Below are 13443 nucleotides of genomic sequence, written 5' to 3'. Positions count from 1 at the left end.
CTTAGAACAGGCCAAATTTTCCCCATGCAAAGGAAGAAGAAAAGTAAGTGATCTAGCCTAGCTCTACTCTATACGCGCTCAGCATGCATTGAACAGTCTTTTTTTTTTGGCGAACAGTGATTGAGTTCTATTATTAGCCTAAATTATGACTATCCAATCTACTCATCACATTATTGAATAGTAGGTTATGTTACATAAGTCTGCAAATGCGATGATGCATGGAATTCTTTATTATAAAAGTGCATTTTTTATGGTGAAAATTAGCTTCTCAAACTTTTTTCACGCAGTTGCTTATCCTATAGAAATGTTGCGCAACATGAGCTCGTGGGCTCTCATGAAGTGTTTTGATGTGATTTTTGATTGAATTTACATTGATGTCAGAGTGATTAGAGGGACAATAGTGCTGAGTACCAAGCCATTAGCGACTGGCAGTTAGCAAGTTTGGTATGCTACTAATGACCATGAGCAGCATCAGAGAAGCCTATTTACCGTGACTAAATGGTCATGTGGAATTTGACTGGGTCATGACTCGTGACCGCTGGTGTGGCGGTAATACGATCACCGTAACAGCCCTGCTCTTTACATGACATAGACTTAAACATCTTAAAGAAGGATTTTAAGCCTTGAGACAATTGAGACATGAATTGTGTACCATTCAGAAGGTTGAATGGACAAGACAAAAGATTTAAGTGCCTTTGAACGGGGTATGGTAGTAGGTGCTAGGCGCACCGGTTTGTGTCGAAAAATGCAACGCTGCTGGGTTTTTCACACTCAATAGTTTCCCGTGTGTATCAAGAATGGTCCACCACCCAAAGGATATCCAGCCAACTTGACACAACTGTGGAAGCATTGGAGTCAACATGGGCCAGCATCCCTGTGGAATGTTTTACAACCATGTAGAGTCCATGCTCTGATGAATTGAGGCTGTTCTGAGGGATAAAGGGGTGCAACTCAACATTAGGAAGGAGTTCCTAATGTTTTTGCACACTCAGTGTATATCACACATGACAAAATTCATGTATGAAGTCCCCTTGGCAAAGCCTGGGGAGCTCACATGCTGCAGATTGTCTGATTCCCGGCCAAGAATTTTAGTATTGCCACTCCTCCTCAGCCTGTCCTCGCTCCACATCTGTGTACTGGAGACTGGAGAGCCCCTTGGCCGCGACTTGAAGGGCCTGGTTAACATTTTCATCTGTATTTGGGTATTTACAGGATGTTTTAAAGCTACTTGCAATTAAATGGCTAAAAGGTTTATTTTTTTTAAAAAGTTGCCTGGCTGGTTGACGCTTGGGTCACTCTAGTTCGAAGCAGCTGGGGTAGCAGCCTACTTAAAGTACAGATTTCATTTTTGATAAGGGAACCACTGACTGTGCAGCTGTTTCCCCTGCGCCATTTGTACCCTAATTCGACTATTTATTTAACCAGGAAGTCCAGTTGAAAATAAAGAATTTCCAAATCCTTAGAGATCAAGAAGGCAGCTCTAGTTTAAATGAATTAGAACCAGGGGTTGGAACTGGTTCAGGGAACAGAAGAGAGAAAAATGTTTGTTATTTTCTGGTTTTGAGGAACAGAACCAGAACAGCATGAGACCTAGGTTGTTAATGGTTATCATAGTCAGTTAGCCGGCCGAAAATATCACATGAAATTGTATTTGTCAAAAATTCTGCTAATGTCTCCAGTCATATAAAGTGTCTTCAGAACAGGCCAAATTTTCCCCATGCAAAGGAAGAAGAAAAGTAAGTGATCTAGCCTAGCTCTACTCTATACGCGCTCAGCCATGCATTGAACAGTCTTTTTTTTTTGGCGAACAGTGATTGAGTTCTATTATTAGCCTAAATTATGACTATCCAATCTACTCATCACATTATTGAATAGTAGGTTATGTTACATAAGTCTGCAAATGCGATGATGCATGGAATTCTTTATTATAAAAGTGCATTTTTTTATGGTGAAAATTAGCTTCTCCAAACTTTTTCTCACGCAGTTGCTTATCCTATAGAAATGTTGCGCAACATGAGCTCGTGGGCTCTCATGAAGTGTTTTGATGTGATTTTTGATTGAATTTACATTGATGTCAGAGTGATTAGAGGGACAATAGTGCTGAGTACCAAGCCATTAGCGACTGGCAGTTAGCAAGTTTGGTATGCTACTAATGACCATGAGCAGCATCAGAGAAGCCTATTTACCGTGACTAAATGGTCATGTGGAATTTGACTGCGGTCATGACTCGTGACCGCTGGTGTGGCGGTAATACGATCACCGTAACAGCCCTGCTCTTTACATGACATAGACTTAAACATCTTAAAGAAGGATTTTAAGCCTTGAGACAATTGAGACATGAATTGTGTACCATTCAGAGGTTGAATGGACAAGACAAAAGATTTAAGTGCCTTTGAACGGGGTATGGTAGTAGGTGCTAGGCGCACCGGTTTGTGTCGAAAAATGCAACGCTGCTGGGTTTTTCACACTCAATAGTTTCCCGTGTGTATCAAGAATGGTCCACCACCCAAAGGATATCCAGCCAACTTGACACAACTGTGGGAAGCATTGGAGTCAACATGGGCCAGCATCCCTGTGGAATGTTTTCAACACCATGTAGAGTCCATGCTCTGATGAATTGAGGCTGTTCTGAGGGATAAAGGGGTGCAACTCAACATTAGGAAGGAGTTCCTAATGTTTTGCACACTCAGTGTATATCACACATGACAAAATTCATGTTATGGAAGTCCCCTTGGCAAAGCCTGGGGAGCTCACATGCTGCAGATTGTCTGATTCCCGGCCAAGAATTTTAGTATTGCCACTCCTCCTCAGCCTGTCCTCGCTCCACATCTGTGTACTGGAGACTGGAGAGCCCCTTGGCCGCGACTTGAAGGGCCTGGTTACATTTTCATCTGTAATTTGGGTAATTTACAGGATGTTTTAAAGCTACTTGCAATTAAATGGCTAAAAGGTTATTTTTTTTAAAAGTTGCCTGGCTGGTTGACGCTTGGGTCACTCTAGTTCGAAGCAGCTGGGGTAGCAGCCTACTTAAAAGTACAGATTTCATTTTTGATAAGGGAACCACTGACTGTGCAGCTGTTTCCCCTGCCGCATTTGTACCCTAATTCGACTATTTATTTAACCAGGAAGTCCAGTTGAAATAAAGAATTTCCAAATCCTTAGAGATCAAGAAGGCAGCTCTAGTTTAAATGAATTAGAACCAGGGGTTGGAACTGGTTCAGGGAACAGAAGAGAAAAATGTTTGTTATTTTCTGGTTTTGAGGAACAGAACCAGAACAGCATGAGACCTAGGGTTGTTAATGGTTATCATAGTCAGTTAGCCGGCCGAAAATATCACATGAAATTGTATTTGTCACATGCGCCGAATACAACAGGTGTATTAGACCTTACCGTGAAATGCTTACTTACAAGCCCTTAACCAACAACGCCGTTCAAGAAATGGAGTTGAGAAAATATTTACAAAATAAACTAAAGTAAAGAAAAATGTAATAAAATCAAAAAGTAGCACAAGAAAATTACAGCAATAATGAGGCTATATTCAGGGGGTACCGGTATGAGTCAATGTACAGGGGAAAGGATAGTCGAGGTAATTTGTAAAGTGACTATGCATAGATCATAAACAGTGAGTAGCAGCAGTGTAAAAACAAAGGGAGGGGGACAATGTAAATAGTCTGGGTGGCCATTTGATTAATTGTTCAGCAGTCTTATGGCTTGGGGGTAGAAGCTGTTAAGGAGCCTTTTGGTCCCAGACTGRTACAGCTTGCTGTGCGGTAGCAGAGAGAACAGTCTATGACTTGGGTGACTGGAGTCTGACAACTTTTTGGGCCTTCCTCTGGCACTGCCTAGTATATAGGGTCATGGATGTCAGGAAGCTTGGCCCCAGTGATGTACTAGACCGTACGCACTACCCTCTGTAGCGCCTTCCAGTCAGATGCCGAGCAGTTGCCATACCAAGTGGTGGTACCTTTTGAGGACCCATGCCATATCTTTTCAGTCTCCTGAGGGGGAAAAGGTGTTGCCGTGCCCTCTTCACAACTGTCTTGGTGTGTTTGGACCATGATAGTTTGTTGGTGATGTGGACACCATGGAACTTGAAAGTCTCGACCTGCTCCATTTCAACCCCGTCGATGTTAATAGGGGCCTGTTTGGCCCTCCTTTTCCTATAGTCCACGATCAGCTCCGTTGTCTTGCTCACGTTGAGGGAGAGGTTGTTGTCCTAGCACCACACTGCCAGGTCTCTGACCTCCTCCCTATAGGCTGTCTCAAGTATTCACCCTCTTGGCATTTTTCTTATTTTGTTGCCTTACAACCTGGAATTAAAATTGATTTTTGGGGGGTTTGTATCATTTGATTTACACAACATGCCTACCACTTTGAAGATGCTAAATATTTTTTCTTGTGAAACAAACAAGAAATCAGACAAAAAAACAGAACTTGAGCGAGCATGCATAACTATTCACCCCCCAAAGTCAATACTTTGAAGAGCCACCTTTTGCAGCAATTACATAAAARGCATTTAGCTTGCGTCACCGGGCAGCTCGCGGCTGGGTTTCCCTTTGTAGTCCGTAATAGTTTTCAAGCCCTGCTACATCCGACGAGCATCAGAGCCAGTGTAGTAGGATTCAATCTTAGTCCTGTATTGACGCTTTGCCTGTTTGGTGGTTCGTCTAAGGGCATAGCAGGATTTCTTATAAGCTTCTGGATTAGTGTCCCTCTCCTTGAAAACAGCAGCTATAGCCTTTAGCTCAGTGCGGATGTTGCCTGTATTCCATGGCTTCAGGTTGGGATATGTACGTACGGTCACTGTGGGGACGATGTTGTCAATACACTTCTTGATGAGGCCGGTGACTGAGGTGGTATTCTCCTCAATGCCATTGGATGAATCTTTGAACATATTCCAGTCTGTGCTAGCAAAACAATCCTGTAGTGTAGTATCCGCGTCATCTGACCAGTTACGTATTGAGTCCCTGGTACTTCCTGCTTTAGTTTTTGCTAGTTAGCAGGAATCAGGAAGGTAGAATTATGGTCAGATTTTCCAAATGGAGGGCGAGGGAGAGCTTTGTATGCATGTCTGTGTGTGGAGTAAAGGTGGTCTAGAGTTTTTTTTCTCTCTGTTTGCACATGTGACATGCTGGTAGAAATGAGGCAAAACGGATTTAAGTTTTCCTGCATTAAAGTCCCCGGCCACTAGGAGCGCCACTTCTGGATGAGCATTTTTTTGTTTGCKTATGGCCTTATACAGCTCGTTGAGTGTGGTCTTACTGCCATCATCGGTTTGTTGTAGTAAATAGATGGCTACGAATAAGATAGATGAGAACTCTCTTTTTAGATAGTGTGGTCTACAGCTTATTATGAGATATTCTATCTCAGGCGAGCAATACCTCGAGACTTTTATATTAGACATCGCTCACCAGCAGTTATTGACAAATAGACACACACCCTCGCCTCTCGTCTTGCCAGCCAGCTCTATTTTATCCGTGTGGTCGTTTAGCCACGTTTAGCCTTATGATGATACAGTTTTTAATATCCTGTTGATTGGATGGTCTTAATCGTAGATTGTCCAGTTTGTTTTCCAATTGATTGCATGTGTGGCCAATAATACGGTGGGAGGTGGTGGTTTACTACTCGTCGGCAAATTCTTACAAGGCACCCTGCCCTCCTCTCCCTTTTTCTCCGTCTTTTCTTCACGCGGATGATGGGGATTTGGGCCTTGTCTCGACAAAGCAGTATATCCTTTACATCGGACTCATTAAAGAAAAATCTTTGTCGAGGTGAGTAATCGCTGTTCTGATGTCCAGAAGCTCTTTTTCGGTTATAAGAGACGGTAGCAGCAACATTATGTACAAAATGAGTTACAAACAATGCGAAAAAAAATAAAATAGCACAGTTGGTTAGGAGCCTGTAAAACGCCAGCCGTCGCCTCTGGCGCCATTACCAGAACACAGTCTTGACCGGAATTATTATATTTCCATAAATAATGTAGAGTGAGTTTATAGCGTTTAGAAAGTAGCTTTCTTATGTCAACTAATGGCTGTCTCTAGTCAGTGAGCTGTGAGCAAGCCAGAGCGGAGACTTTTTGCTAGGGAACACACAGATACAGGCTGCAGCGAGCAGTGGGAGCAAGAGGAGCAGCAAGAAGCATCTAACAGCTAAGCTAGCAACCAAAACATTTTCACATCCTTTCTCTCCTGTTCTACTGGTTTTCATATCGACTTTCTTCCCTTGTCCAGAAGCCAAAGACGCAATCCTAGTCATATTAACAACCCATCCTGCATATTTACATTTTCCCTCTTTCAAAGTTTCTAACGGAGATGTTCATCTCTGTCACAGGACAGTGTTTTCCCGCAAATTGCATTTTGGAAAATGTTTGAAAATGATGTATTCCATTGTCTGCTTCATTACAGTAGTTGCATGTTTAATAATATTTACATTTACATTTACATTTAAGTCATTTAGCAGACGCTCTTATCCAGAGCGACTTACAAATTGGTGCATTCACCTTATGATATCCAGTGGAACAACCACTTTACAATAGTGCATCTAACTCTTTTAAGGGGGGGGGGGGTTAGAAGGATTACTTTATCCTATCCTAGGTATTCCTTAAAGAGGTGGGGTTTCAGGTGTCTCCGGAAGGTGGTGATTGACTCCGCTGACCTGGCGTCGTGAGGGAGTTTGTTCCACCATTGGGGTGCCAGAGCAGCGAACAGTTTTGACTGGGCTGAGCGGGAACTGTACTTCMTCAGAGGTAGGGAGGCGAGCAGGCCAGAGGTGGATGAACGCAGTGCCCTTGTTTGGGTGTAGGGCCTGATCAGAGCCTGAAGGTACGGAGGTGCCGTTCCCCTCACAGCTCCGTAGGCAAGCACCATGGTCTTGTAGCGGATGCGAGCTTCAACTGGAAGCCAGTGGAGAGAGCGGAGGAGCGGGGTGACGTGAGAGAACTTGGGAAAGTTGAACACCAGACGGGCTGCGGCGTTCTGGATGAGTTGTAGGGGTTTAATGGCACAGGCAGGGAGCCCAGCCAACAGCGAGTTGCAGTAATCCAGACGGGAGATGACAAGTGCCTGGATTAGGACCTGCGCCGCTTCCTGCGTGAGGCAGGGTCGTACTCTATCCTCTCTAATATGAGAGGATCGCTATTGTCACATGTTTTTTTTAAGCTCTTAATGAACAATGTCTGTTCCTTCCATGCATGGGGTTTTCTGTTGGCAGTAATTTTACTGTTTGCAACGAATTTAACTGTTTGTTTACCGGTTAATGGGGGTTGGTTAGTCGGCAACAAAATGTTCCGAAATGTTCATCCCTGCTGGGATGAAAAACGCAACAGAGCACCCATGCAAAGCCCTCACTGTCACGGTCACATTTTAAATGAGAAAATAAGGGATTCACTTTTTCAGTACTAGTTAAGGATACTATAGTGATCTCCTGTCACATTGGATTTATTAAATAGAAAATGGTATGATCATTATTTCAAATGTGGTGCCGCTCTGCACACACAAGCTTGTTAGCTCGCTAGCCTACTCTGTTCCAACTTTAAGCCAACTCTGAAGTTAAAAGAAATCCCTTCATGCCCAGGTGCTTCAAGCCAAACCTCCCGCATCAGCCTCTCTTGCCCTCTCCCTACCCGCCAAAATATCAGTCGCCTCGTGTGCCCTACAACTATCGCTTACCAGCTCCATAGCAAGCTGCTCTATCTGCACTGATTGGTGAACAAATGTAATGTTGAGCTAAACATTTTTTTTTTTAAATATTCGATTTCAGATGTAATTATAAACAATATAATCCATTACTTATTGGGTGTTCTAACCGGTTCAGAACTTCATTTCGCTGGTCGGAACAGAACGGGAGAAAATAATGGTTCTGTTCAGAACAAAACGATTGGAAAATAATTTTGGTCCATAGACAAAGGCGCGTTAGTCCTGTGTCCCATTGTGACAGCTACACGTTTTCTCTTCATTTGAATGTGATGACGGTTGGGGAAATTGCGTGAGCCGCGTCGAGAATTCCAAAAGTATGGTAGCCAAGATCTTACGAGGTCGAACTTATTATGAGGAACATCCTTCCAGTAGTGCTGTGAAAGGCCATTCCCAGATCTGGCCCCTCTCGCTCTCCCTCTTTCCCTCCTCTGGAGGTGGCATTTTTGTGTCATTACCTCACTCTGGCCGTAAATAATCCCTCTTATGGCTTCCAGATGTCCCCTCGCTCTGTACATCACAGCGCTGCATGGATGTGGGATCTACTGTCTCTCTCACTCTCACTCAATTCAATTCAATAGACTATTGACATGGCAAGTTAAATGAAGTACACATAAAACAACAAAGATCGGGTTAACCATCGTAGTAATAATAATAGTAGGCCTGGTAGTAGTAGTAGTAATGCTGTTAACATTAACAACATCTAATGAGAATATAAGGAATTGTAGTAGACTTGTTTTAACATGACTGAGAAGCCACATGTCATGAAAGCCCAAACAAAACAAAATGGCAAATACTATTGTTACATTCTGTACTTTTCACTGGCGGCCCCTCGGGTTGTGGCAGGAGGACGCGTACCGTATTTGGCTGCCAAAACTGCGCATTTTCGTTTTTTCACCCGAAGTTTTGTTTTTTATAGTTTCAAATTCTTTGTAGTGAATGATAATTTGGGGAAAGAAAGWTTCTCTTAGGTCTGCGTACACACTCTCTCCTCTACTGTACCTGTTTCAAGTACGGAGAGGGTAGAGCAAATATACATTGGCACATGTAGGCCAGTGCATATGGAGGGGGACTCGTTCAAATGAACACACACACAGGCCTAGGCTTACACAAACACACACACAGACACAGTATTGAAAGTGCAGAGCCCTAGGGTGACGCCTGGTTACTGTATTGACCATGACGTTTGTGTTTCTTTAGCTGAATGAACACGCTTGTCTACAGTAGTACAACGTTTTCCTTCAGCTGCATCGTCTGTGGATAATAAACTCACTGCTTCTAATGGACCTAGATCTGTCTGATAATCTGTGTCTGGGATAAACCAGTCCGTCACTGGATTAGTTGGGCCTACTCATGTTTTTCCAGTTGCGCCGCATACGTAGTCACAGGCAGTGCTTCTAACCAATGAAACTGAAAGTCTCGTGGCTGTTTTGAGTGCGAGTGCATAATGTTATGTGCACTCTGTCCTGCTAACAGTGAAGTCACTTAGTTTGAAAGCTTTTGCAAAACCGTCGGGGGACAAAACGAAGACGCCAAGTCAGTCATCGCTTGGTTGGATATTCACGTTTTAAAGCGCCACAAACTGGCTGGCGCCACACCTTGTCATAGCAACCGTTGCTATGTTTGGCCGAMCCGTATATTTTGATAGTTAGTAAAGATGTATAGTCAGAACTGTAAGGCCTTTGTCTGAAGCTCGGAGTTAAAAGGGCGGGATGTCACAATGTACATTACATTACTTCACTGTTAGACAAAACAGCACGTGACCCGTGGGTAMATTTGAGCGAGACTGGTGTTGTTTGTGTGTCCGAGACTGCTTGTGTCTAGGCCTAGTTACTGTGTCTTTTTCAAAAGTCAATGCAACAAGTAAAGAAGTGGTGGTGGTGATACTTGGGTCGTTATAGTAATTGCGAGATTAAGGATTGGAGAAAGGCCCAGTGTGTRCCAAGCTAAGCGTCGGCTCGTTCTACTTCCCACAATGTGGACGGACATAAGGAAAATAGACCCTTGTGAAATATTTGTTGAAACCCCAGAAATTGTTCTTGCCATTTTTCCGAGTTCACAGGAATTACCCGTGACTCGCTCTGTTGAGAAATGGTCATCAGAAACAGAGATTATGCTACAGGACTGGTATTCCAGGACGCGTTGTCAGAGCATGCGCAGGACAGCTGGCAGGCATATTCACGGTCATTTTCAACCTCTCCTTGTCCCAGTCTGTAATCCCCACGTCTTAAGCTGACCACAATCATTCCTGTTCCCAAGAACCTTAAGGTTTCATGCCACAAAGACTACCGCCCTGTAGCACTCATTACTCACTATAATCATAAAGTGCTTTGAAAGGCTGGTTATGGCCCACATCAACTCCATCATCCCAGACACCCTAGACAGACTCCAATTTGCATACCGCCCAACAGATCTATAGACGACACAATCTCAATTGCACTCCACACTGCCCTCACCCAACTAGATAAGAGGGAAATCCTATGTGTGAGAATGCTGTTCATTGATTACAGCTCAGCGTTTAACACCATTTTCCCCTCCGAGCATGTCCACATCGACGGGGCTGCAGTGGAGCGAGTCGACAGCTTCCAAGTTCCTTAATGGTGCGCACAGTCGTGAAGGAGGTGCGACAGCGCCTCTTCCCCCTCAGGAGGTTGAAAAGGTTTGGCATGGGACCTCTAATCCTCAAAAAGTTCTACAGCTGCACCGTTGAGAGCACCTTGACTGGCTGCATCACTGGTTGTTATGCCAACAGCACCGCCCTCGATCGCATGGCGCTACAGACGGTGGTGCGGACAGCCCAGTACATCACTCCCTGCCATCCAGGAACTCTATATCAGGTGGTGTGAAAAGAATGGCTGGAAAATCATTAGACTCCAGCCACTGCCATAGACTGTTTTTTTCTGCTTCCTGAACAGCTTCGATCTCCAAGCCATAAGACTTCAAAAATAGTCCCTGTAGCCATTTTGTTAGTTATCTGAGTTGACCCCATTTGTATTTTTTTTGCACTGTCTCTATGCACACTCACAGGACTCTACACATTCACACACACTGACACTCCATCACACACACACACACACACAGACGCACACACACACACATTTTACTGACTCTACGCACACACACTCACATACAATCATAATATACGCTGCTGCTACTCTGTTTATCATGTATCCTAATGCCTAGTCAGCTTACCCCTATACATACACTACATAAAATAACGGATAAATAAAAAATAAAATAAAAAACATGACAAAAGTATCGTTGAACATCTCATTCCAAAATCATGGGCATTAATATGTAGGTGGTCTCCCCTTTGCCGCTATAACAGCCTCCACTCTTCTGGGAAGGCTTTCCACTAGATGTTGGAACATTGCTGCGGCGACTTGCTTCCATTCAGCAGCAAGCGCATTAGTGAGGTTGGGCGATTAGGCCTGGTTCGCTGTCGGCATTCCAATTTATCCCAAAGGTGTTAGATGGGTTTGAGGTCAGGACTCTGCAGGCCAGTCAAGTTCTTCCACAGTGATCTTGACAAACCATTTCTGTGTGGACCTCGCTTTGTGCATGGGGGCATTGTCATGCTGGAACAGGAAAGGGCCTTCCTCAAACTGTTGCTACAAAGTTGGAATCACAGAATCGTCTAGAATGTCATTGTATGCTGTAGCGTTAAGATTTCCTTTCACTGGAACTAAGGGGCCTAGCCCGTACCATGAAAACCAGCCCCAAACCATTATTCCTCCTCCACCAAACTTTACAGTTAGCACTATGCATTGGGGCAGGTAGCGTTCTCCTGGCATCTGCCAAACCCAGATATGTCCATCGGACTGCCCGATGGTGAAGCGTGATTCACCACTCCAGAGAATGCGTTTCCACTGCTCTAGAGTCCAATGGCGGCGAGCTTTACACCACTCCAGCCGTCACTTGGCATTGCGCATGGTGATCTTAGGCTTGTGTTGGGCTTCACAGCCATGGAAACCCATTTAATGAAGCTCCCGACGAACAGTTCTTGTGCTGATGTTGCTTCCAGAGGCAGTTTGTAACTTGGTAGTGAGTGTTGCAACTGAGGACAGACGATTTTTACGCGCTACGTGCTTCAGCACTCTGCTGTCCCATTCTGTGAGCTTGTGTGGCCTACCACTTCGCGGATGAGCCGTTGTTGCTCCTAGACGTTTCCACTCCACGATAACAGCACATACAGTGGACCTGGGCAGCTCAAGCAGAGCAGAAACTTGACGAACTAACTTGTTGGAAAGGTGGCATTCTATGACGGTGCCACGTTGAAAGTCACTGAGCTCCTCAGTAAGGCCGTTCTACTGTCCATGTTTGTCTATGGAGATTGCATGGCTGTGTGTTAGATTTGACACACTTGTTAGCAACGGTGTTGCTGTATTAGCCAAATTCACTAATTTGAAGGGTGTCCACATACTTTTGTATGTACGTTATAGTGTATCTACCTCCTGTCAGTCCAGTATCTCTGTACATTGTAAATATGTTATTGGAACTGACCCTGTAAATACAGCAGCTTACTTGGTTCTCGTGTTCTTCTTATTTTTTTTCTTGTGTGTTTTTGTTCTGTCTTGTGTTATTTGTTGTCCTACATTGATATTGAGTACTGCATTGTTGGGTTTAGAGCTTGCTAGAAAAGCATTTCACTGTACTTGTGCACGTGACAGTAACTTGATGTGCACTCTTACAGTATATTTAAACACTGAAGAGGGGACATCGGTATTCGCCATACCACACTGAGCAACTGAAAGCCCTGCCTTTCCTTTCCTTTATCAGTAAAGGTTGTTGTTGGTTTGGTCTGGTGTTGTTCTCTGCCTGGCTGTGACCCTCGCTGGGATTCTGACAGGGGAGCCAAGGGCCTCTCTGGATAAGCCTGGCACATGATGACCGTACCAGGATGGAACACTAACCAGTGGATGGATGGATGAATAAATGAATGAAGGAATGAATGAATGAGTATTTGATGTGACCCATGTATTCTGCTTGTGCACAAGGGTCCACCTAAGCAAAATGCTGCACAGATCATCAGCTCCATCCATCAGTAGGCCCATGCTATATCCTAACATATAGGCCAATAGGCATTTAATAGGTCTGTATTATGTTCAAGAGTATCCAATCTGCTGCTCCTGACCCTGCTGAACCAACTAACCAACTGGCAGTCTACCTCAGGTTTAATGGAGGATCCAGAGTAAAAAAGGAAGTGGATGAATGTCCTTCCTCTACAAAGTAGGGAAAATGCTGCTTGTCTGTCGACTCCAGATTACGTTTGAGAGGTGAAGGTGCTCAAAGTTGACTTATTTTGCGTACCCTGCGACATCCGTGTTTTCATCACTGGAAAAGACAAAGGGTTGGGATTGATATCATTTAAAAGCTTACAGTGACAAAAAATATATATATATTAGACGTTTTCTTTTTTTGCCTTACATTGATCTAAAAACACAAACTGAAAAATAAAAGACAATTCGCTAATGTTGCAGCTTAGACCCTATTTGATATCAGGTTGGAGGTCCACACATAAGATAATGTTGACTCGAACAGGAATATCTCTCGTTTTAAACTATACTGTCAATCCTCCATAGCAAACCTATTGAAATCATATAGATATAGATCATATAATAGACATGACAGCCATTTATGTAGACAATCGACGGTTGGTGGAGTGACAGCCATCTTTGTGGTGGTAATTAGAACATTTAAATGTCAACGGTGTACCTGTACCAGCTAAATTGCAGTGGTGTGAAAGGACGGG

The 13443-nt window shown here is 43.9% G+C and overlaps 1 protein-coding gene across 6 annotated transcripts in view; it reads left to right on the top strand.

Moving 5' to 3' along the window:
- cdc42bpab (CDC42 binding protein kinase alpha (DMPK-like) b) overlaps nt 1-13443 on the top strand; it is a 97083-nt gene that overhangs the window by 21065 nt on the left and 62575 nt on the right. The gene's annotated exons all lie outside the window — the stretch shown is intronic.

The sequence above is a fragment of the Salvelinus sp. IW2-2015 genome, linkage group LG28 (genome assembly GCF_002910315.2).
Source record: "Salvelinus sp. IW2-2015 linkage group LG28, ASM291031v2, whole genome shotgun sequence".
In the NCBI taxonomy this organism is placed as follows: domain Eukaryota; kingdom Metazoa; phylum Chordata; class Actinopteri; order Salmoniformes; family Salmonidae; genus Salvelinus; species Salvelinus sp. IW2-2015.
This window is presented reverse-complemented; position numbering and strand designations above follow the sequence as displayed.